Source organism: Cebus imitator, unplaced genomic scaffold, assembly GCF_001604975.1.
Source record: "Cebus imitator isolate Cc_AM_T3 unplaced genomic scaffold, Cebus_imitator-1.0 Scaffold91, whole genome shotgun sequence".
Taxonomy (NCBI): domain Eukaryota; kingdom Metazoa; phylum Chordata; class Mammalia; order Primates; family Cebidae; genus Cebus; species Cebus imitator.
This window is the reverse complement of record NW_016107406.1, coordinates 6,658,397-6,685,253: the sequence shown is the minus strand read 5'-3', so window position 1 is coordinate 6,685,253 and position 26,857 is coordinate 6,658,397. Positions and strand designations below refer to the sequence as shown.

Here is a 26,857-nt window from a genome sequence, read left to right as displayed (position 1 = left end):
TAGTAGAAATGGGGTTTCACCATGTTGACCAGGATGGTCTCGATCTCTTGACCTCGTGATCCACCCGCCTCGGCCTCCCAAAGTGCTGGGATTACAGGAGTGAGCCACCGCGCCCGGCTCAATTTGTGTATTTTAAACATGTGAGAACCCTGTGACTACACTAAAAATTATTGAATTATATGCTTTAAATGGGTGAATTGTGTAGTACATTAATTATACCTCAATAAAGCTGTTAAATATGTGTGGTTTATTATATGTCAATCATGTCTTAAAAAGTGGTTCAGGCCAAGAGTGGTGGATCATGGCTGTAATCCCCGCACTTTGGGAGGCTGAGGTGGGTGGATCATCTGAGGTCAGGTGTTCGAGACCAGCCTGATCAATATGGTGAAACCCTGTCCCTACTGAAAATACAAAAATTAGCTGGGCATGGTGATGCACACCTGTAGTCCCAGTTACTCAGGAGGCAGAGTCAGGAGAATCACCTGAAACCAGGAGGCTGAGGTTGCAGTGAGCCGGGATTGTGCCACTGTAGTCCAGCCTGGGTGACAGAGCAAGACTCTGTCTCAATTAAAAAAAAAAAAAGTGGCTCAACATTTTTTCTGAAATGTGAGAAGCAAATATTTGGGGAGAACCTGGTGATAAGGCACCATTTGTAGAATGGATCGTTAGCCTGCTGGGAGATCCTGGGCAGAGGCCTAGCCTGACCTGATCTGCATATCTGATGGCTCCCTTTGATACCAAGAGTACACTGGAGATGAGAACATCAGGATTTGAAGGAAGGACATGAGGTAAGAGACTATTGCAAAATTCAGGTGAGAGATGTAATATGATGTAAGGCAGCAGTAGGGCAGAAGAACTATTTTAAGAATTTTTTTTTTTTGTTTTTTTGGGACGGAGTTTCGCTCTTGTTGCCCAGGCTGGAGTGCAATGGTGCGATCTTGGCTCACCGCAACCTCCGCCTCCTGGGTTCAGGCAATTTTCCTGCCTCAGCCTCCTGAGTAGCTGGGATTACAGGCATGCGCCACCATGCCCAGCTAATTTTTTGTATTTTTAGTAGAGACGGGGTTTCACCGTGTTGACCAGGATGGTCTCGATTTCTTGACCTCGTGATCCACCCGCCTCGGCCTCCCAAAGTGCTGGGATTACAGGCTTGAGCCACCGTGCCCGGCGAATTTTTTTTTTTTTTAATGAAAGGATGTTGACAGGTTGATAAATGCACAGAGAATGACAAATAGGGAGAAATTTCATATGGAAGAGAGGAAAAATAAATCAATGGAATATGGACTTAGAGGTGATCAGGCACTGTGGATGTGGTTTTGGAGTTGACAAGGGTTTAGCCCCTGGTCCTCATAAGGAATGGGTGCTCTCCTGGGGGACATTCTGGTCAGTGCAGTGATTGCAGTCACTATTGGCATTTGGAGGGAGGAGGCCAGGGATGCAACATGCCTTTCAATGCATAGGACAGTGCCACTCTATGAAAACTGGTTTTTGTGTTCAATGTAACTCTTTTTGTTTTTCTATTTTGAGACAGAGTCTCACCCTATTGCCCAGCCTGGAGTGCAATGGTGTGATATCAGACACTCCGTCTCAAAATAGAACCTGGAACCTCCGTCTTCCAGGTTCAAGCAATTCTCCTGCCTCAGCCTCCCTTGTAGCTGGGATTACAGGCATATGCCACAATACCCTGCTAAGTTTTTGTATCTTTAGTAAAGACAGGGTTTCACTATGTTGGCCAGGCTGGTCTCAAACTCCTGACCTCGTGATCCATCTGCATTGGCCTTCCAAATTGCTGAGATTACAGGTGTGAGCCACCATGCCAGGCCTCTAACGTGACTCTTGAGTGTTCTGCCAGACATTCATGTAGGCAAAAAACACATCTATAATCCTCTGAGTTGAGAGCCTAACTCTATTTTACAAGTAAACACCAAATATTTCTTTTCTTTTTTTTTTTAATTGCCTTTTAGGTTTTGGGGTACATGTGAAGAACATGCAAGATTGTTGCATAGGTACACACATGGCAGTGTGATTTGCTGCCTTCCTCCCCTTCACCTATATCTGGCATTTCTCCCCATGCTATGTCTCCCCAACTCCCCACCCCCTACTGTCCCTCCCCCATTTCCCCCCAACAGACTCCAGTGTGTAGTGCTCCCCTCCCTGTGTCCATAGTAAACACCAAATATTTTCTTGCTGGGTGTGAACATATACTAAAGTTTCCAAGGCCATAACTACCGTGTAGACTGGGAAAAGATTGACTTTGGTTTATTTGGAACTTTATCAAGAATTAGCTGGGTGTAGTGAGTGGCTCATGCCTGTAATCCCAGCACTTTGGGAGGCTGAGTCAGGAGGATCACTTGAGGTCAGGAATTTGAGACCAGCCTGGGGTACATAGTGAGACTCCATCTCTATTTTATTTTAAAATTAATTTAAAAATAAGAATTGTTCATCATTTGGAGAAATCAAGTTATGAAGGGAAATTCTCCTTATCATATTTGAGACTTCGACACTGCATATCTATTTCCCAGCTACCAACATTGGCACATTCATGGTGATACTGCTTCATAAATAGTAAAGCAGGTTGAAAGATCCTACTAGCCTATGAAATAAATAGTCTAGTATAGACGAGTTACAGCAATTACTTATTTTAAAAGTTATTTTTATTATAAGGCATGTTATTTTAAAAAATTATATGTGTTAGTAGGTCATTTTAAGAAATTAAAATTTTAAGAAAGTAAAAGGATTATTATGAATTTTAAGAAAGTAAAAGAATTATTACAATATATTTAGAATATAACGGGAGGTGCTATGATGCTAAATTTAGTGAGCCAGACATGAAAGATCACACATTGTATGATTCCATTTATGTAAAATGTCCAGAATAAGCAACTCCATAGAGATGGAAAATGGATTAGTAGATACACAGAGCTTAGAGGCCAGAAGTCTGAAATCAAGGGGTCCACTGGGCCGCACTCATTCTAAAAGTTTCAGGGGAGGGCCTTTTTTTGCCTCTTCCAGTTTCTCGTGGCTGTAGGTACTCTTTGACCTATGGTCACATCACTCTGATCTGTACCTCTGAGGTCACATTGCTTCCTCTTCTTCTCTCTCCTCTTCTTCCTGTCTCATCTCTCTGCATTTTTCTTATAAGGATATTTGTCATTGCATTGGTCTATCCATATAATTCCAGATGATCTCTCCATCTCAACATCCTAAACTTAATTACACAAACAAGGACCATTTTTCCCCAAATGGCAATATTCACAGATTCTAGGGAATTGAATGTGGGCATATCTTTTCGGAGGCCACTACTTAACCAACTACATACAGTGAATATTTGGTGAGTGAACCATATGGATCAGGTACTGTGCTGCTTTGGGCAAATACCATAGAGAAAAAGATAGACAAGATCATTGTTCCCACACAGCATAAAAACTGAAACATTAGCAAAAAGTCTGCTTAGCTCCTTTACATGTTATTGTTCCAAAAAAATGGCATCAACATGCTTTAAGAAAAAAAGAGGTATGGGGTCTGGCAGCATTGAATAGTTTTGTCTAACATTTAAAAACATTACTATAAATGTTCAACATCACATGACATTAGGGACTTCCTACTTAAAACAAACAATGAAATACAACTACATACCTATTAGAATGGCTAAGTCCAAAACACTGACAATACCAAATACTGACAAAGACATGGAGCAATAGGAGCTCTCATTCATTGCCTATAGGAATGCAAAATGGTACAGCCACTTGCAAAGATGGTTTGGCAGTTTCTTATAAAACTAAACATACTCTTACCATATAACTCAGATGTCACATTCTTTGGTGTTCATCCAAGTGAACTGAAAACTTACCTCCACAAAAAACCTGTACATGGATGCTTATAGCAGCTTTATTTTTAATTGCCAAAACTTGGAAGCAACCAAGATGTCCTTCAGTAGGTAAATGGATAAATAAACTGGTTCATCCAGATTATGGAATATTATTCAACACTAAAATAATGAGCCATCAAGCCATGACAAGATATGGAGGAGTCTAAATGCATATCACTAAGTGAAAGAAGGCTGTCTACAAAGGTCACATACTGTATGATTGCAACTATATGACGTTCTAGTAAATGCAAAACCATGAAGACAGTAAAAAAGATCAGTGGCTTTCAGGGACTGAGGAGAGGGAGGGTAAACAGGAAGAGCACAGAGAAATTTTAGACAGTGAAACTATTCTGTATGATAGTATAAGGGTAGCTACATGTCATTCTACATTTGTCAAAACCCATAAACATACAACACCAAGAGTAAACCCTAAGGTACACTATAGACTTTGAGAGATAATGATATATCAATGTAGGGTCATGGGGTGCAACAAATGTATCACTGTGGCGGAAAATTTTGGTAGTGCGGGAGGTTGTATACATGTGGTGTGGGAGAAGGCATATGGGAACTCTGTACTTTCCACTCAACTTTGCTGTGAACCTAAAACTTCTCTAAAACAATAAAGTTTATTTTTAAAAGTCACGGTGGTGGGCCAGGCATGGTGGCTCACACCTGTAATCCCAGGACTTTGGGAGGCCAAGGAAGGTAGATAACTTGACCCAGGAGCTTGAGATCAGCCTGGACAACATGGTAAAACCCTGTCTCTACAAAAAATACAAAAATTAGTTGGGTGTGGTGGGGTACACCTGTAGTCCCAGCTACTCAGGAGGCTGAGGTGGGAGGATCGCCTAAGCCAGAGTGGTCAAGACTGCAGTGAGCCATTATGCACTCCAGCCTGGGCGACAGAGCAAGACCCTGTCTCAAAAAAACAAAAAAAAAAATTACTGTTGCAGAAGAGAACTATTTCTCCATTTAATTATCAGTTAAAGAGTATAATGATTTGCTTTGGGCAGTATGGCCATTTTCACAATATTGATTCTTCCTAACCATGAGCATGGAATGTTTTTCCATCTGTTAGTGTCCTCTCTTATTTCCTTGAGTAGTAGTTTGTCGTTCTCCTTGAAGAGGTCCTTGTTAGTTGTATTCCTAGGTATTTTATTCTCTTTGTAGCAATTATGAATGGGAGGTTGCTCATGATTTGGCTCTCTGTCTGTTATTGGTGTATAGGAATGCTTATGATTTTTGCACATTGATTTTGTATCCCCAGACTTTGCTGAAATTGCTTATCATTTTAAGAAGATTTTGGGCTGAGACGATGGGGTCTTCTGAACATACAATCATGTCGTCTGCAAATAGAAACAATTTGACTTCCTCTTTTCCTAGTTGAATACCATTTATTTCTTTTTCTTGCCTGATTGCTCTGGCCAGAACTTCCAATACTATGTTGAATAGGAGTGGTGAGAGAGGGCACCCTTGTCTTGTGACCGTTTTCAAAGGGAATGCTGTCAGTTTTTACCCATTCAGTATGAATTGGCTGTGGGTTTGTCATAAATAGCTTTTATTATTTTGAGATACGTTCCATCAACCTTCTTCACAGAACTGGAAAAAAACACCTTAAACTTCATATGAAACCAAAAAAGATCCCGCGTAGCCAAGACAATCCTAAGCAAAAACAAAAACAAAAACAAACAAACAAAAAAAACTGGAGGCATCATGCTACCTGACCTCAAACTATGCTACAAGGCTACAGTAATCAAAACAGAGATATAGACCAATGGAACAGAACAGAGGCCTCAGAATTAACGCAACACATGTACAGCCATCTGATCTTTGACAAACCTGACCAAAAAAAAGCAACGGGGAAAGGATTTCCTGTTTAATAAATGGTGTTGGGAAAACTGGCTAGCCACATGCAAAAAGCAGAAACTGGACCCCTTCTTTACACCTTATACAAAAATTAACTTCAGATGGATTAAAGATTTAAACATAAGACCTAGCACCATAAAAACCCTAGAAGAAATCCTAGGCAATACCACTCAGGATGTGGGCACAGGCAAGGACTTCATGACTAAAACACCAAAAGCAATGGAAACAAAAGCCAAAATAGACAAATGGGATCTAATTAAACTAAGAGCTTCTGCACAGCAAAATAAACTATTATTAGAGTGACCACCAGCAACCAATAGCATGGGAAAAAATGTTTGCAATCTACCCATCTGACAAGGGCTAATATTCAGAATCTACAAAGAACTAAAACAGATTTATAAGAAAAAAACAACCCCATCAACAAATGGGCAAAGGATATGAACAGACATTTCTCAAAAGAAGACATTTATGCAGCCAACAAACGTATGAAAAAATGCTCATCATCATTGGTCATTAGAGAAACGCAAATCAAAATTATATTGAGAAACCATCTCACGCCAGTTAAAATGATGATCATTAAATAATCTGGAGACAACAGATGCTGGAGGGGATGTGGAGGAATAGGAACACTTTCACACTGTTGGTGAGAGTACAAATTAGTTCAACCATTGTGGAAGACAGTATGGCGATTCCTCAAGGATCTAGAACCAGGAATTCCATTTGACCCAGCAATCCCATTACTGAGTATATACCCAGAGGATTATAAATCGTTTTATTATAAAGACACATGCACATGTATGTTAGTTGTGGCACCGTTTACAATAGAAAAGATGTGGAACCAACTCAACTGCCCATGAATGATAGACTGGATAAAGAAAATGTGGCACATATACACCATGGAATACTATGCAGCCATAAAAAAGGATGAGTTCATGTCCTTTGCAGGGACACGGATGAAGCTGGAAACCATCATTCTCAGCAAACTGACACAAGAACAGAAAACCAAACACCGCATGTTCTCACTCATAAGTGGGTGTTGAAAAATGAGAACACATGAAACAGGGAGGGAAACATCACACACTGGGGCCTGTTGCGAGGTGGGGGAGCTAGGGTAGGGATAGCAGGGGATAGGAGTATTGGGGAGGGATAACATTAGGAGAAATACCTAATGTAGATGACGGAGGGGATGCAGCAAACCACCATGGCATGTGTATACGTAATAGGTCCTGCATGATCTGGACATGTACTCCAGAACAACTTAAAGTTTAATAAAATAAAAATAAAAATAAAAAAATAATATGATTAACTCAATGTGTGGCTTGCCCTAAGTGAAGGGCTTTTCTCTGTATTGTTGAAGGGGCCACCTTCCTTAAGTAACCCAAATAAATTCCATCATCCTTCATACTTCTTCGGGCTGAGGTCCCAAAGGCCTGCGCATAAAAGCAAAAACCCAAAAGGAGGCAACACAGGAAGTAATCAAAGATCATTATCACCTTGGCAAACTGGCTGGGAGCTCCCACACGGTGTCGAGCGATGGCATGGAACTGTAATCATAATAAAAGCTAAGTCGTCTGCAGGATGAACAGAGCACCAAGAGGCCCTTTTCAAATTACACCCACCATATAAAAAAAAATTAGAAAAATCCCAATATCTTTCTTCCTTCCCTTGGCTACACTCATAGTCCCCTCCACCACGGAGAAATAGCCCAAGTGATGCACTGTTAACTAACGGGAGTGTATGATTATTTCTCATGTCTCACGGGATAGGAACGCTGCAAATCACTGGGATTTACAGTCTATCTATAAGTTTGTTTCCAAAAAGTCAGGAACTGGTTATATCACTGACTGTCGGAGGCAAAAGAACAATGATTTGTAACCCAAAGACCACAGCCTCTCTACCAGTACATACCTATTCTGCTTCTTAATTTATCCAAATGAATCTCATTCTCTTTTTTTCTCAGGTTACCAATACGATGACTTGGATAAACAGACACCAGACAGCCATCCGCTCCTAGGTGTATCCCTAGGAGAACGGAAAGCACATTTCCTCACTGGAGCTTGTACATAAATGTTGTTAGCATTTGTTAGCATCATTCTTGTCAATCTCCAAAAAGTTTAAACAACCTAAGCGTTTATCAACTGATAGGCAGATAAACAAACTGTGTTATATCTTTACAATGGAATATCATGTGGCCATAAAAAGAAAAGAAGTACTGATACATGCTACCTTAGTACAGCTACATCAGTACCTCTAGTATTGATACACGACTGCCACATGGGTAAGCCTTGAACATGGTAATGCTGAGTGAAAGGAGTCTAACATGAAGAACACACATTGTATGATTCTACTGAATCTAAGTGAGGACATATGTATAATACATGAGAATAGATATCTATCCTTAAAAAACTCAAAGTCTATTATCTTAATCCTTTAGATCCATCTGGAGTTCAATAGAGCACACTGAGTGCCCTGCTGGGAGATTAAGATGTCACATCTGATGAGAAAATTGCTCATCCCTACCATCCCACCAATGAATAGTCCAGAATGCTAGGATTGGTGTCGTTTACTTGTCATTGGATGAACATCACATGCAAATGACTCCCACTGAGGGAATGGGCATTTTCAGTCCTAGGAAATGTAGAACACACTCAGACACAAAAATCATGCATAAGCTCACCCTTCTTCAAACAAATGAACAGTCAATCAACCAACAGCACAAATCTGGGAGCAACTCTAAATGTTCATGACAGGACACTGGTTAAATAAGTTATGTAACTGTTAAAAAAGAATTATGAGGTATATTGTTAAATGAGAAAGCAAGAGGCTGAAGAGTACATTTTGCTGCCACTTGCATTTTGAAAAGGTATTCACATACCAATGCGTGTAGGTACATGGGAAACTGAATAGTAGATTCACTGGGGGATTAGAATTGAAGTCGGGAATGGGCAGGAGACACACTTTGCAAACACACCTGGTGTGATGTTTCAATTTTTCGTGCAAAAACAAATAAAAATTTACTTCAGATAGCAACAGAAGCATTGCTAAGAAAATTCTTTTCTACTAGATTCCTCCCTCACATTGCTAGAATTTTAATTGTCAGTCCTCCTGACCATGAAAAGACTAAGAAATAATGTTACAAGATCAAAAGCTTTATCTTTACAAAGTCCTGATGGCAAAAATGTAATACATGTTAGTCATGTCCCAGGTCCAACTTTCTCATCTGATTAAAACCACAAATGATTCCAATCTCTAAGTGTGATACCACCAATCTTAAAGATATTCTCAGAATATGCAATCTGGACAGAAGTCTGTCTTCAGTCTTGGCTGACTGATTACTAACCAAAGACTCTTTCTTCTTTTACTTGCATCCAAAACAGTAAAACCAGCACCAAGACCTTTTCATAGGTTATAAACTCTAACAAACTCAGGAAAATCAAAGCAAGCCATTTGCGCCAACAGCTGAATTCTACATCAATCACCTTCACTAAATCACCAAGCATTATCCTTGATCTTTATTAATGACTAGTTCTTCCAGACTTTCAAGATGGAGTCAGAATAGTTTAAGTGGAGTATGAGTGGACCTGTACTGGGACACTTTCTGTGGGTCTCCTACAAAGCTGGAGTTGGAGGTTTTCTCTGTGCTCCCAGATCACCCTGCCCAAGTGTTTTTCAAACACATTCATTCACAAACCACCTTCCAGATTCTGCCACACTAATGGACCACCCATGTTATTATTTCTTTAACACTGGTCTTTAAATTGGCTTATTTCCTTTTGAAATCATGATCTGATTGTTAGTTAAGTTTTGTAATATACAATTGGCCCTTGAGCAACTTGAGTGTTGGGAGTGCCAATGTTCCATGCAGTTGAAATCCATACATAACTTTTGACTTTCCCAAACTTAACTACTAACAGCATCTGTTTACTAGAAGCCTTACCAATAACATAAACAACTGATGAACACACATTTGGTATATGTCTTATATACTGTATTCTTGCAATGAAGTAAGCTAAGCCAGAAAAGTTATTAAGAAATCATAATAAAGAGAAAACACATTTCCAGTACTGTGTTGTATTTATCAGTGTATCATCTGTTTACAAGATGAATCATCTGTATGAAATGGTGGCAATCACAGAGGGAAGATCTCAACCTATGGTACATCTGAAGCAGTTCAGCTTTTTCTTGTAATTTCGTAGCTTTTCTCTGCCTCTTGGCAGCACTTTCAGCATCATTAGTGGCACTTTGAATGGGCCCCATGGTGTTTTTCAAAGTTTAGCGTGTTGCACTAAATATGATGAAAAATACATGAGAACTGCAAGAGATCACTTTTTACTATGATGCAATTTACTGGAGAGACAACTGTTCACATGGAGATGATTAGTGTTACTCAGTGATTTAAGTGGATACTCACAACACTTGTGCTCACCACAATAACAACAGGAGGTAGCCATGAAATTATTACAGTAGTTCAGTATGCACTATAATTATGCTGTTATAATTTAATACTGCATCTTTACATTTGTTTAATTTCCTAGACTGTGGCTGGTGTCATGAATAGTTTTATTTGTTTATGTGCCTAAGTTTTGGTGAATTTTAACTACTTTTTCTTGTTTTTGAGACAGAGTTTCACTCTGCAGCCCAGGCTAGAGTGCAGCGGTGTGATCACGGTTCACTGTAGCCTTGACCCCCAGGACTCAGATGATTCTCCTACCTCAGCCTCCCAAGTACCTGGGACTACAGGTACCCGCCACCACATCCAGCTAATTTTTGTATTTTTTGTAGAGATGGGGTTTTGCCATGTTGCCCAGTCTCGTCTTGAAGTTTTGAGCTCAAGCAATTCACCCTCCTCAGCCTCCCAAAGTGCTGAGATTACAGGTGTGAGTCACCGGGCCTGGCCTAAATTTTAACTTTTCGTGATAGATTCGTACATATTTTATGGTAGTAAATGATAACATAAATAGTACTGACATATGTTTTCTGCATTTACGACATATCTTTTTCTTAACTTTTCCAACTTTGCTAGGCGACACCTTTCATCTGTGAGTTTTTCCAAATTGTTGCAAATTTACAGAAAAGTTTTCAATACACTTATTTTTAAAAATTCGTGTATAAGTGGACCCACTTGATTTAACCCATGTTGTTTAAAGATCAACTGTATATTCAATCCAAGATGTACATATATAAACGAAACGACAACAAGCTCATCTCACATACTTGGCACTTTGGGAACCATAGTTGTTCTTTTACAATTATGCAGTTACGTATATCCACTCATCTTCATATGATTATCTCTAGTTTAGATGATGGTTGTTTAATCTCCTAGCTCTTTCAATAAATCGAGGTCCTAAATGAAAGAGTGATTGAATGCATGCATGTGTGAGTGCCTGTAAGCAAGCAGTAAATATAAATATCCCTCACTATCCAAACTTCTGCTTTCTGGAATCAGAAGCTGAATGTATTTAGATAAACTTTTGTATAAATTGTTTGCTATTGAAACTCACGTTACTTGCGCTCTAAAATTCAGGAACCAAATGGCTTTGAACAACTTGTAAGACTTGCTGTCCAACCTTGCTTGCTTCCTGGACCTGGCCTAAAATGTATTACTTTCACTTTCACATTTAAAACCCATGCAGCTCTGTCAGTTCCTCTCCAACAAATAGAAGCCTCACCTTTTTGTGCAGTGCCAGCCTGCTCACCCTGTCATGGTGGCAAAAATCGGATTACATGGGTTTTTCCGTTCTGGGTGCCTAATTAACAGGCTGCTTCCAAAATGGATATTGCAGCCATCAGTGTCTCCTTTCTTGACCTCAATAGCAGGAACTACATGTCCAGAAATGATTCTACCCATGGCAAGTTCAATGGCACCATCAAGGCTGATACAAGTGCAGTCAATTTGAAATCCTACATTCATTTTCCAAGTTCAAGAACCTCCCAATACCAAATGGGGTGACGTGATGTTGAATACATCCTAGAGCCCACTGTATTCTTTACCATCTAAGACAAGGCTAGCATTCACTTGAAAGGTGGAGGCAAAGGGTTATTATTCCTACTGGCTTCGCCAATGTCTCTATATGCTCAGAATGGGAGAGAACTGTGAAGATGACAACTCCTTTGAAATTGTCAGCAATGTCACCTGCATACCAAATGCTTGGTTCTCCTGGCAGAAGTCATCAATGATGACTGTGGTAACATGGAGGAATCTCAGACCATGGTCCATGCCATCACTGCTTCCCACAGATCATGCTTCTCTAGCAAGCTGTAGTGTCATGTCAGTGGTCATTATCCCTGAATCCCTGGCCCAGCCAAAACTGTGTACAGGATAATCCCATAGTTGAATGGAGAGTTCACTGACTTGGCCTTCCAAGTCAGTGGAAATCTTGTGGAGAATGTGATTTGCCATCTGGAGAAAGGTACCAAATATAATGACATCAAGGAGTCAAGAAAGGAGGCATCAAGGGTCCCTGGAAGAGCATCCCAGGCTATACTCAGGACCGGTTGGTTGCCTTTGTGGCAACCACTATCCCATTTTTGATCTGGGGAGGGTATTGCACTCAATGATCATTTAACCAAGCTGATTTTCTGGTATGACCACAAATTTGGCCATAGAGACTGACTGGGGGGATCTGTCTTATGATCTGCATGGCCTCTAAGGAGTAAGAGTCCTGGAACACTCACCCCAGCAAAAGTATGGGAGGGAGAGTGAGGCCCTCGGTCACTGAGGAATCCTTGCCCCAATTCCATCCCAACACATTGAGAACCTTCCTTTCTCTTTATATGGGTCCCATTTAAGACCCATGAAGAAGGAAGGACCTGAGAGTCTTCCCTTGTTTAGTATCATTGGTGTCATCAATAAAATTTCCATGTGCACACTAGGAGTGCAGGTAAGAAAATAAAACACATGGAGACACACAAAATAGACATTATAATCACTAGCGCTATAATCCCACACACTATACTGGAAAAAAAAAACCATGCTGTCCTGTAATTTATACACTGATTCAAAGCAATTATTACCAGGGACCTGAGACCTCTGTCATCTCACCTCAGGAACAGCCCTACAAGTGAATCTTACGTGTCCCTTGAAGGTGGACTTGAATACTGAAGGTAAGTGAACCTGTATAAATAAATCTATGCTCTTAACGCTTTAAAACAAGAATGCACCATGCTCTATTCCTTTTATTTGAGCCTTAATATGTTTGAATATTTCATAACATATGTAATAAAATTAAACATTCATTATTATTGTTATTATTCAGAGACAGAGTTTTGCTCTTGTTGCCAAAGCTAGAGTGCAATGGTGCGATCTCAGCTCACCGCAACCTCTGCCTCCGTCTGCCTCAAATGACTCTCCTGCCTCAGCCTCCCAAGTAGCTGGGATTACAAGCCGCACCACCACGCCTGATTAATTTTGTATTTTTAGTAGAGACGGGTTTCTCCATGTTGGCCAGGCTGATCTGAAACTCCCCACCTCATGTGATCCACCCGCCTTGGCCTCCCAACGTGCTGGGATTCTAGACGTGAGTCACAGCGCCTGGCCTCATCATCATTTTAATATATAGCTTTAGCTACAACAGAAGGACTTTCTGATCATCCCTCATCCTTAGCAACAATGCTCTTGGTTTTTACCCTTTTGGGTTCTATTATTTGGCTGTTTTTCCTGAATGGGCGACATAATCTAAAGAGATCTTTTTATCAGGAACATATGGTTTCTGTATTTCCTTAGGCCTCTCAAAGAAGAGCCTTCCATAGCAGGTGATTTGAATAAAAGGGTAGTCTAGGTGATGTCCTCAGAATGGGTAACTTTTCTTCAATTAGAAATAAACCAGCTGCATATTAACTGCAAATAAACCAGTTTAAAACTAAGACCTAGAATACTTCAACTTCTTATTTCTTCCTATTCATATTTTTTAAAGGCAATACAACTCTCGAATTGAAGCAGTGTTACAGGATAGAATTTTGTACGCAGAGTGAATGTTCTCTCAGGAATGGTGCCAATTCCATGCAAACCATTCCGGATGTTAGCCTCCAAGATGAGCTGCCATTCCCCCTGGCACTGTTGGCTTTAGCAACAGCAAGCTAGAGCTTCTCAGCATGATGCATTGATAATAAGCAGCTGCTGCCTTTATCTAAATCATCACTTACATGTGTATCTGTTCAGGAGCCATTTAGATGTTAGAAATCAACATTGTGAACAGCAGCTTATCTACAGTGCATATTATAAAAAAAATAGGTTGAGTGTCCTTAATCTGAAAACCCAGAATCCCAAATCCGCCATCTTTTGAATGCTGACATGACACTTAAAGGAAATACTCATGGGAGTTATTCACATTTTAGATTTTCAGATTAGGAATGCTGAATGCAAATATCTTGAAATCTGAAATACAAAAAAAATTCAAAAACCAAAATACTTCTGTCCCAAACATTGTGAATAAGGGATAATCTGTTTGGAGTATGCCTGGTAACATTTAAGGAAAGCAGTAGTCTTTGTCTTCAAAGGATCCTGGCTATCTGCAAATTACTCCAGAAAGTCACTCTTATTTTTCCTCCAGTGGTGTTAAGAACAGCAAATGATCATCCCCAAACCCTAAGGTCTGAGCCCTTTGTCCCCAAAGGCTGATATTGCTAGCTTTATTTCACACACAGAGGGGGAAGCACCATTTTATGGTGAGACGCTTTGCTGTGAAGCAGTCCGTGAGCAAGAAGGGGATATGGTTAGGTTAAATCTAAATTATAAACTTCTGTAATTTTCTCAAGACATTTTAATGTATACATCCCGATTTCTGGTGGTTTAAAACAATTTAATTGGGCAAATTTCCCAATTTATCTAGGTCAGTTTCCTTATTTCACACATATTTTGCCAAACCAATTCAATCACTTGTATTTTATGAGTGCGCCTAACAAATGGGAAAACTTGTGAGGGTGGCATAAGGAACATCTGTTTAGACCTTTCTTAAAGCTCTGGTCATTCTAGTGGTACCCAGGTAAACTTGGGTTTTACCATAAAGATTGAGAAAGCATTTGTCTTAAAGATGCTAACCATAAAGGCAAATGTTCTTACCTGTCTCCTCCTTCCTCCCCCATCATCAAACATCCAAACGCTTAACAAAACAAAAACAACTCTGTAGACTATTTGGATTTTTCTAATATGTCTCACAATTTGTGGGGAAAAAGTTTAGTTGAGATTAGTTCAAAAGTTTAAAGTGAGATTCAGGCTCAGTATATCCTGGAACAGTAATCTAGCTTCAGAGTATCTATTCTTGACTTACCCTGAGACAACAGAAAATGTGAATGCACCTCTCTCACCTGTCCTTCTATGGCAATGTCTGTTTATGAGGAAGTCTCCTGATGAGGTGAGATCAGGTCTGCCATTTTGCTGACCAAGAGTCTGATTTTAGGCTCAAGGTCCTTAACAACAAACACCTAATTTTTCCAGCAACTGCCCACTCTTCCTACACATTTGGTCAGAGTTGAGTCATTTAATTTTAAGCTTCTGTAAAAGGATGGCTTTTGAAGTTTGAGAACCTCCCTATGTAGTGAGCTGTTAGAGCTGGAGGTCACCTCAGTGGGTCTGTCAGAGGTTTTTATTCTTAATAGAATTCAGAAAAGATCTGAGTGGTGATCACTCAAAAGAAATAAGAAAGATTTATTTCTGGAGGGATTAAAGACTCCAAGGGGCCAAGCCGCAGCAAACTCATCTGTCCAGGTTCGGAATGACAGTTACTGGCCTCCTCTCCCATGAACAGTCACCTGTACTGCAAAAAGGAGACCTGGATTTATGGGGCGGGCTCAAGTGACTCCTGCTCTAGCCCTAACTAAGCGTCCTTGGTTGGAAAGTCCAAAGGTCACAGGCTTTCTTTTTGTCTGAATTTGGTTCTTTTTACAAAAGCCCAAATCTCTCCACTTGTCTTATGGCGGGGAGCCAAATGGTGATAAGAACAGCAGATGATCGTCCCCAAACCCTCAGGTATGAGTTATTTGTTCCCAAAGGCCAACATTGCTAGTTCTATTTCATACATGTAGGGAGAAGCACCATTTCATGGTGAGATGCTTTGCTGCGAAGCAGTCCATGAGCAAACTGAATTACCAGTTAAGATGCTTGGAAGGAAATGGAGAGCTGAGGAAGTGCATGAGCATAAAAACTCAATATGAAGGCTAACAAAGTTATGGGAACCATAATCACAGGATGCAGGGAAGAAAATTCACTTAAGACAAGGCAGACGATACCAGTTTTCACTGAAGGCGCCCTGGATGTGTATCCGCTAATCTGGGGAAACAGCCAAATGGACTCTTTCATTTCTTCACACAATATATGTTTCCATTCTCAGTTTGACATCACAGGCTATGCTCTCCGCACTGGGAAAAGCCAATTCCATACTCTTTCCAAACAACTGCCAAGATGGTGACCATGAGTAGGTTGGCTTCCAACAATGTGTGGCAAACTAAGTCCACTGTCTTCTTAAACACCCTCAAACTGGCTGTATTTCTAACAACATCCCCACTTACTCCTCATCGCTCCCTCCTTTTTTTCTGGTTATCGCTTCTCCTCCTTTAAAATTGAAAATGAAGACACTCAGCTGTAAGTCAGAATCAAGACCATCATGTCTTGACTGTTTCCCTCCGTGCTTCCAGCCCCCACTCACCCCCATTCCATCCCAGTGGAACCACCACCACTGAGAACCACAGTCTCACATCTCCCTGTGTCATAATACTGGCTCCTACTTTATGATTTAACCTCTCTCATAGGAAATTTCTAAACCTTCTTCCTTACGTGACAGAGTATCTGAGCCCTGAAGCTCAGGTGGTGGTTTGCATACCTCTGGGATGAACACCACTCAACCAGACCCACTGAAAGAACAATTCTTTTGACCTTAATGAATAATTATTCCTACTGGTTACACCCTTCTGCCAACCAAAGGGTTCAGCTCTACTTCTAGTGAGGCCCAAAATGAGAACTTCACCTTGTAAGTTCCAGTCCAGAGTGCTGGCATCCTGACTCTTCAGGCCTTCTGCCTGGGGACCTCTGGTCTAGTCAGTTCCATGGATGGCCTCATTTGGGGTAAACATGAAGACATTTAGAGCTCAACCACAAACAGGCAACTCACCATCTCCTTAACAAAAAGGTTCTAAAAACGCAGATAGCACTGAATTGGAAATGCTTCCAGCCCATCATCTCTGGATATTGTTTCCTTTACATTTTGGCTGCAATGATGTCTTTCTTCAGAAAGACTGCCTTTCCCCCAATGTCCCAACTTGTGTTTCCCCTAATGCCCCCTCTTTTCTTCTTCCTCCTCCTCTTTGGCAATAAGTCTTCATTATAAGTTTTCTCCCAGTTAGGGAAGAACACACTGTCCTCCCCTGGGGTTAGATGACTCTCCTCCTGAAGAGCCAGTCTTTGAGTAGGAGGGGAGAAGAATCCCAGAGTCCTCTGCCTGACGCCAGTTCACTGCAGGGAGCAGGGGAGCAGGCTGGCCAAGCACAGGCAAAGGGTAGGAGAGAAAGCAGGGAGCCATTGATTTTCCAGTTGGCCAGTGAGTGATTAACTCTGCTCCATTCGGAAGGGAGGTTGCTCACACCGTCGACACCCCCTAAACCTTCATGTAACCTCCCAATGACCCTTTTTAATGAGAGGCTTGACTGGAGCCTGTCAGAATCTGTCTTCAGGGCAGTCACATCCCTACTTCTCTGTGCAATGTCCACTTTCCACTGTAAGGCTGAGGCTCAGCAATGCTGACAATGGAAGTCTCTTTACAGAACCCATGTTTGATGAAATGTCTTAACAGATTTGAATGATAGCACATGTTTTGTTTTAAAGATGGAAAGACCAAGTCAAAGACAGCTTTGCAGTTGTTTAAAATTTAGCTATCTTCTCTGAAGCCTTGCTTGCTGGAGTATTTAGACTTTTGGTTTCCACTGATTTCCATATGAACACAGAAATCAACTAGAAAGGATGATGATACACATTAAACATTCTAGGCTTGCCATAAACAATTTAAATATGAGCTATAAGTAAATTAAGTAAAGTCGGTCCTGTACCCAAACACCTTTGCTGAAAGGCCTTCTCTGACCACCTTACTTAACACACCATGCTTCTCATCACTTTCTCCTCATAACGTGTTTCTGTTTTTCTTTATACAACTTTATGCCCTGCCTGCATTTAGACTATATATTTTTATTTTATCAGCCTCATCTTTACCCTGAGTGGACATTCTGCCTTAGTGTGGCCCAGAGTCTGGAACAGTATCTGGCATTTTAAGTGCTCAATTTTTTTTGTTGTTGAAAAAAAATTCATTCATTCATTCACTTTTAAAATGAATGAATGAATAAATGATGCTTCTCGAGATTCAGTGATCTTTTAGTAATTAATGATTTCTTTGGGCTGGGAGACCACACTGGCTTCTTCAAATGTCCCAGACATATTGACTGCGATTAAAAAATATGGAATGCTCCATGAATTGATGTGTTGCCCTTGCCGAGGGGCCCTGCCAATTTTCTCTGTATCGTTTTAATTTTTAGAATACGTGCTGCTGAAGTGAACACAGTTATTAATGTTAATAGCATCATGGTATACAGAGTTGAGAGCACCTCATACAACCTCTGCCTTTTACGTATGAGAGAACCCAAGTCTAAATCGGTGAAATGACAATCCATGATCTCAGGCTGAGTTGATGGTTGAGGCAATACCGAACTTAGGCTTCCCAAAGAGGCCACACCCTCTGCAATCACCAAAGGAGACTGAGAAGGGGTCCCGTGTGAAGTAACCCAGGAGCATGTGGTCTCCTGGAAGCTTCTAGAAGAAAGCTACTTCTACCTCTGCTGAGTCACATTAGCTTCTCTCACTCCTCCACAAGGTGAACTTTTTCCCACTTTGAGGTTTTCTTGGTCTGGGACTCTCTCCCTCAGGGGTCTCATGAGGCTGGCTCCTCTCCATCAAGACTTAAGTTAAAGGAAACTGGCACAAGCGGCCCCTCCCCAAACACCTTCTCTAAAGTAGGTTTCTGCTCTTCCCTGATTATGTCCTAAACAGTAATTGTACAATACTTAATTCCTGTATTGATTACCTGTTAGTGTCTGTTTTGCCTACATGTCAACCCCAGAGCAGGACGGAGTCTGTCTCGTCCATTGCCTAATCTGTACCACTTGGCATAATATTTAGCACATAGTAGGTCCTTGCCAAGTGTCTGTTAAATGAATGAACAAAATAAATACATTTAAAGGTCGTTGCTCACCAATTACAAGGTTAAGAAAGAAATCTGCCGGGCGCGGTGGCTCACACCTGTAATCCCAGCACTTTGGGAGACCAAGGTGGGTGGATCACCTGAGGTAAGGAATTCGAGACCAACCTGGTCATCATGGTGAAACCCCATCTCAACTAAAAATACAAAAATTAGCTGGGTGTGGTGATGCACACCTGTAGTCCCAGCTACTCGGGAGGCTGAGGCAGGAGAATTGCCTGAACCCAGGAGGAGGAGGTTGAGGTGAGCTAAGATCACACTATTGCACTCCAGCCAGGGTGACAGAGTGAGACTCTGTCAAATAAATAAATGAAGAAGAAGAAAGAAAGAGATCTGATGCTCTTTTCAAAAAGCAAATACAAGTTGGTTTCTGGTTCCAAAACTGAACAGTTCAGAAATGTAGCATTTCTATTTTCATCCTGCAAACACCTTCAAGGAACCTTGACCAAATTTATTTCCCAACTTTCCATCAGGGCTAATGGGGAGCCATTCCAGATGGAAACAATTTCATTCTAAAAACAATTCCTCTAGGATGCTACTGTAGTGCTTTACAGATGTTCTCCATGTATTTTTACCATCCTGAACTTCAATGACCTCTTTACATGGATGCTCCTGTAGGGGATATCTCTTAAATCACTGTTGTAGAAATGGCCTTTATTCATGTTACCCAGTATTTATTTATTGAATTGCCAGGTTGAAGAAGCAATAAGAAACCAACTGGGAGGGAATGCAGATACAGGAGTCAGAGTGGCTTTTCTAGAGATGACGCCTGCACTGAGGCTTAGCTGAAGTAAAGGGGGCAGGGAGCAGGCAGGAATGGTGACAGCATGAATGGCAGAGTAACATCAGGAAAGGGGTATAAAGTAGAGTATGTATATGTCCCGTATGTAAGGGATGGTGACCGGGGGGGTCTCACCAGAGACAGGAACAAACAGGGGAAAGGGCTAGGGGTGGAGATTTAGGCAGAAGTCTGACTGTGAGAAGCATTACATATTTTTAAAAGTTCATATCTACCTTTGAGATAGATCACTAAATGCTGTGGGGAGGATGGATTTGAGGGCATAAGAACAACTCAGGCGAGACTGATGGAGAACATCTACTGCGATAGTGCAAAATAAAGATGATACAGGCCTGAATGGAGGGAATGTTTCCAGAAATGTTTGGAATACAAAATTACCAGTGTCCGTATAGGATAAGTCTTTATTAAATGAATAAATGCAAAAACCCTGCCTCCCTGGAGAAAAAGACTGCTTACTACTTTGTAAAGTGTCTCAATTTTAGAAGAGAAGACCTCATGGACAGGAACTGTTTTACATCTGTGTTTCACATTGCTCTGTGTTCAGAGACATCTCCACAGGCAGGCACAGAAAGTGTAGGGTTGAATTTTTTGCTTTATTTATTTATTATCTTTGTCAAATAAAAAGCAAACCTGGATTTAGGTAAGGAGAGACATCATTCAAAAGAATTCTTGCACGAAGGGAGTGGGGCACCATATGACACAGAGACCAAGAGATCTGCAAATGTCTGTAATGTAAAGGAGAAAAGGGCTTTTCTACTACTTAGAGGAGAATGAACAAGGCTCAGGAGAACTGGATGTGTGGAAGTGGGATGGAAGGTGAAGATGGGTCAGGACAGTAAAACTATGTGTACACTGAGGTCAGCCTATTTGTAGAAGGGACTGTGTGGTAAGAATGGGTCAAAGTTCAGGGGTCTACAGATAGAGAGAAACTTAATTAAAATTTGGTCAAGTCAAGGCGGCAGGTACTTTGTCGACTGACCAGTGGGGACAGAGTTCAGTTAATCATTTATGAGACAAAGAATAGGAATTTGGAGGGTTTGTGTCTGGCCTTGTCACTAATAAACAAGGGAGGCATCTGTGGGTCTTATCTAAGCCCCAGGGAGAAGGGGGGGGGGGTTCCTTGGAGTAAATCCTTTCCTGGAACACGCAGAAAGGTAGAAGGATTATCTTCATGGTTTCTGTTTTCTAGCAGCATAGATAACTCAAGTAAAATTCAACTAAGCCATTTTTCTTCTCATTTTTAAGCTGAGAGACCTTGCGGATACTCTCTAACCAGTTTTTCATTTGCAGGATAAAATGTAAATATAAAAGGATTTGGGTGCAAATACTTTTGTTTTTTATTTTTAGTGAGATGGCTTTATTTTATACACACACACACACACACACACACACACACACACACATTTTATTCCACTTTAGGTTCTGGGGTACATGTGCAGAACGTGCAAGACTGTTGCATACGTACATACATGGCAATGTGGTTTGCTGCCTGCATCCCCCCGTCACCTATATCTGGCATTTCTCCCATGTTATCCCTCCCCAGCCTCTCTACCCCCCACTGTCCCTTCCCTATTCCCCCCCAACAGACCCCAGTCTGTGATGCTCCCCTCCCTGTGTCCATGAGTTCTCATTGTTCAACACCCGCCTATGAGTGAGAACAAGCGGTGTTTGATTTTCTGTTCTTGTGTCAGTCTGCTGAGAACAATGGTTTCCAGATTCATCCATGTCCTTACAAAGGACACGAACTCATTATTTTTATGGCTGCATAGTATCCGTGGTGTATATGTGCCACATTTTCCCTGTCCAGTCTATCGTCAATGAGCAATTGGGTTAGTTCCAGGTCTTTGCTATTGTAAACAGTGCTGCAATGAACATATGTTTGCATGTATCTTTATAATAGAACGATATATAATCCTTTGCATGTATACCCAGTAATGGGATGGCTGGGTCAAATGAAATTTCTATTTCTAGGTCCTTGAGGAATCGCCACACTATCTTCCACAATAGTTGAACTAATTTACACTCCCACCAACAGTGTAAAAGTGTTCCTATTTCTCCACATCTTCTCCAGCATCTGCTCTCTCCAGATTTTTTACTGATTGCCACTCTAACTGCCATGAGATGGTATCTCAATGAGGTTTTGATTTACATTTCTCTAATGACCAGTGATGATGAGCATTTTTTCATATGTTTGTTGGCCCCATATATATCTTCTTTTGAAAGTGTCTGTTCATATCCTTTGCCCACTTTTGAATGGGTTTGTTTGTTTGTTTTTTCTTGTAAATCTGTTTTAGTTCTTTGTAGATTCTGGATATTAGCCCTTTGTCAGATGGGTAGATTGCAGAAAGTTTTTCCCATTCTGTTGGTTGCTGGGCCACTCTAATGATTGTTTCTTTTGCTGTACAGAAACTCTGGAGTTTCATTACATCCGATTTGTCTATTTCGGCTTTTGGTGTTTTAGTCATGAACTCCTTGCCTATGCCTATGTCCTCAATGGTTTTGCCTAGGCTTTCTTCTAGAATTTTTACGGTGTTAAGTCTTATGTTTAAGTCTTTAATCCATCTGGAGTTAATTTTAGTGTAAGGTGTCAGGAAAGGGTCCAGTTTCTGCTTTCGGCACATGGCTAGCCAGTTTTCCCAACACCCTTTATTAAACAGAGGATCCTTTCCCCATTGCTTGTTTTTGTCAGGCTTGTCAAAGATCAGATGGTTGTGGCATTGCCTCCGAGGCCTCTGTTCTGTTCCATTGGTCTATATCTCTGTTTCGGTACCAGTACCATGCTGTTTTGATTACTGTAGCCTTGTAGTATAGTTTGAAGTCAGGTAGCATGATGCCTCCAGCTTTGTTCTTTTTCCTTAGAATTGTCTTGGCTATGTGGTCTCTCTTTTGGTTCCATATGAAGTTTAAGGTGGTTTTTTTCCAGTTCTGTGAAGAAGGTCAAATAGGTAGCTTGATGGGGATAGCATTGAATCTATAAATTACCTTGGGCAGTATGGCCATTTTCACAATATTGATTCTTCCTAACTATGAGCATGGAATGTTTTTTCAATCTGTTTGTGTCCTCCCTTATTTCCTTGAGGAGTGATTTGCAGTTCTCCTTGAAGAGGTCCTTTACATCCTTTCTTAGTTGTATCCTAGGTGTTTTATTCTCTTTCTAGCAATTGTGAATGGCAGTTCGTTCTTGATTTGGCTCTCTTTTAGTCTGTTATTGGTATATAGGAATGCTTGTTATTTCTGCACATTGATTTTGTATCCTGAGACTTTGCTGAAGTTGCTTGTCCGTTTCAGGAGATTTTGGGCTGAGATGATGGGGTCTTCTAAATATACAATCATGTCGTCTGCAAAAAGAGACAATTTGACTTCCTCCTTTCCTAATTGAATATACTTTATTTCTTTTCCTTGCTTGATTGATCTGGCTAGAACTTCCAATACTATGTTGAATGGGAGTCATGAGAGAGGGCATCTTTGTCTAGTGCCAGATTTCAAAGGGAATGCTTCCAGTTTTTGACCATTCAGTATGATATTGGCTGTGAGTTTGTTGTAAATAGCTTTTATTGTTTTGAGATACGTTCTGTCGATATGTAGTTTCTTGAGAGTTTTTAGCATAAAGGGCTGTTGAATTTTGTCAAAGGCCTTCTCTGCATCTATTGAGATAATCATGTGATTTTTGTCTTTGGTTCTGTTTATGTGGTGGATTACATTTATAGACTTGTGTATGTTGAACCAGCCTTGCATCCCTGGGGTGAAGCCTATTTGATTGTGATGGATAAGCTTTTGGATGTGTTGTTGTAATTGGTTTGCCAGTATTTTATTGAAGATTTTTGCATCTATGTTCATCATGGATATTGGCCTGAAGTTTTCTCTTTTTGTTGAGTCACTGTCTGGTTATGGTATCAGGATGATGCTGGTCTCATAAAATGATTTGGGAAGGATTCCCTCTTTTTGGATTGTTTGGAATAGTTTCAGAAGGAATGGTACCAGCTCCTCTTTGTATGTCTGGTAGAATTTGGCTGTGAACCCATCTGGACCTGGGCTTTTTTTAGTAGGTAGGCTATTAATTGCTGCTTCAACTTCAGCCGCTGCTATTGGTCTATCCAGGGTTTCAACTTCTTCCTGGTTTAGGCTTGGGAGTGTGCAAGTGTCCAAAAATGTATCCATTTCTTCCAGGTTTACTGATGTATGTGCATAGAGTTGTTTGTAGTAATCTCCAATGATAGTTTGTATTTCTGTGGAATTGGTGGTGATATCCCCTTCATCGTTTTTTATTGCATCAATTTGATTCTTCACTTTTTTCTTTTTTATTAATCTGGCTAGCAGTCTGTCCATTTTGTTGATCTTTTCAAAAAACCAGCTCCTGGATTTATTGATTTTTTTGAAGGGTTTCTTGTCTCTATCTCCTTCAGCTCTGCTCTGATTTTAGTTATTTCTTGTCTTCTGCTAGCATTTGAGATTTTTAAAATTTTTTATCTTGCTCCTCTAGCTCTTTTAATTTTGACGATAGGGTGTCGATTTTATATCTTTCCTTGCTTCTCATGTATGCATTTATTGCTATAAATTTCCCTGTAGACACTGCTTTAAATGTGTCCCAGAGATTCTGATACGTTGGGTATTCATTCTCAGTAGTTTAGAAGAACATCTTTATTTCTGCCCTCATTTTATTGTTTATCCAATAAAACATTCAAGAGCCAGTTGTTCAGTTTCCATGAAGTTTTGTGATTCTGATTGAGTTTCTTAATCCTGAGTTCTAATTCGATTGCACTATGGTCTGAAAGACTGTTTGTTATGATTTCCATTCTTTTGCACTTGCCGAGGAGTGATTTACTTTCAATTATGTGGTCAATTTTAGAGTAGGTGCGATGTGGTGCTGAGAAGAATGTATATTCTGTGGATTTGGGGTGGAGAGTTCTGTAGAAGTTTATTAGGTTTGCTTGGTCTAGATCTGAGTTCAAATCCTGGATATCCTTGTTAATTTTCTGTCTTGTTGATCTAATATTAACAGTGGAGTGTTAAAGTCTCCCACTATTATTGTATGGGAGTCTAAGTCTCTTTGTAGGTCATTAAGAGCTTGCTTTATGTATCTGGGTGCTCCTGTATTGGGTGCTCTTCTTGTTGCATTGATCCTTTTACCATTATATAATGCCCTTCTTTGTCTCTTTTGATCTTTGTTGGTTTAAAAGTCCATTTTATCAGAAGCCAGAACTGCAACTCCTGCTTTTTTTTTTTGCTCTCCATTTGCTTGATAAATTTTTCTCCATCCCTTTATTTTGAGCCTTTGTGTGTCCTTGTACATGAGATGGATTTCCTGGTTACAGCACACTGATGGGTTTTGACTTTTTATCCATTTTGCCAGTCTGTGTCTTTTGACTGGAACATTTAGCTCATTTACATTTAAGGTTAATAATGTTATGTGTGAATTTGATCCTGCCATTTTAATGCTAGCTGGTTGTTTTGCCCATTCGTTGATGCAGTTTCTTCATTGTGTCGATGCTTTTTACCATTTGGTATGTGTTTCGAGTGGTTGGTACTGGTTGTTCCTTTCTATGTTTAGTGCTTCTTTCAGGAGCTCTTGTAAGGCAGGTCTGGTGGTGACGAAATCTCTCAGCAATTGCTTGTTCATAAAGGATTTTATTCTCCTTCGCTTATAAAGTTTAGTTTGGCTGGATATGAAATTCTTTTGGCTGGATAAGGAAAGTTCTTTTCCTTAAGGATGTTGAATATTGGTCCCCACTCTCTTCTGGCTTGTAGGGTTTCTGAGGAAAGATCCCCTGTAAGTCTGATGGGTTTTCCTTTGTGGGTAACCCAACCTTCCTCTCTGGCTGCCCTTAGCATTTTTTCCTTCATTTCAACCCTGGTGACTCTGATGATTATGTGCCTTGGGGTTGCTCTTCTTGAGGAATATTTTTGTGGTGTTCTCTGTATTTCCTGGACTTGAATGTTGGCCTCCCTTGCTAGGTTGGGGAAGTTCTTCTGGCTAATATCCTGAAGAGTATTTTCCAGCTTGGATTCATTCTCTCTGTCACATTCAGGTACACCTATCAAACATAGATTAGGTCTTTTCACATAATCCCATATTTCTTGAAGGCTTTGTTCATTTCTTTTCACTCTTTTTTCTCTGCTCTTGCCTTCTCATTTTATTTCATTGAGCTGATCTTCAATCTCTGATATCCTTTCTTCTGCTTGGTCGATTTGGCTACTGAAACTTGTGTATGCTTCACAAAGTTCTTGTGTTGTGTTTTTCAGCTCCATGAAGTCATTTATATTCTTCTCTAAGCTGTTTATTCTCATTATTATTTCATCAAACCTTTTTTCAAAGTTCTTAGTTTCTTTGCATTGGGTTAGAACATGTTCTTTTAGCTCAGAAGAGTTTGTTATTACCCATCTTCTGAAGCCCGTTTCTGTCAATTCATCAGACTCATTCTACAGCCAGCTTTGTCCCCTTGCTCGTGAGGAGTTGTGATCCCTTGGAGGAGGAGAGGCATTCTGGTTTGGGGTGTTTTCATCATTTTTGCACTGGTTTCTTCCCATCTTTGTGGATTTATTTCCCTGTGGTCTTTGTAGTTGGTGACTTTCGGATGGGTCTCTTAGTGGATGTACTTTTTGTTGATATTAAAGTTGTTTCTGTTTCTTAGTTTTCCTTCTAACAGGCAGGCCTCTCTGCTGTAGGACTGCTGGAGGTCCACTCCAGACCCTGCTTGCCTGGGGATCACCTGTGGTGGCTGCAGAACAGTAAGGGTGGCTGCTAGTTTCTTCTGTTATCTTCGTCCCAGAAGGATACCTGCCAGATGTCAGCCTGAGCTTTCCTTTATGAGGTGACTCTTTGGATATACAGGGGTCAGGAGCTGCTTGAAGAGATAGTCTGTCCCTTATAGGAGCTCAAGTGCTGTGCTGGGAGCTCTGTTGCTCCATTCAGATCTGCTGGGCAGGTACGTTTAAGTATGCTGCAGTAGAACTCATAACTGCCTTTTTCCCAGGTGCTCTGTCTTGGGAAGGTGGGGCTTTATTTGTAAGTTCCTGACATGTTCCTGCCTTTTTTTTCTGAGCTGCCCTGCCCAGCAAGGAGATAGCCTAGTCACAGTCTGCCAGCAGAGGGAT

At 40.6% G+C, this 26,857-nt stretch overlaps 1 protein-coding gene and 1 non-coding gene across 4 annotated transcripts in view; both read right to left on the bottom strand.

Moving 5' to 3' along the window:
- The window catches only part of SGPP2 (sphingosine-1-phosphate phosphatase 2), a 254,247-nt gene that overhangs the window by 38,298 nt on the left and 189,092 nt on the right, over positions 1–26,857 (bottom strand). The window lies entirely within an intron of this gene.
- Positions 18,164–18,271, bottom strand: LOC119472255. The gene has a single exon (XR_005201373.1). It is a non-coding gene; the product is annotated as a U6 spliceosomal RNA (small nuclear RNA).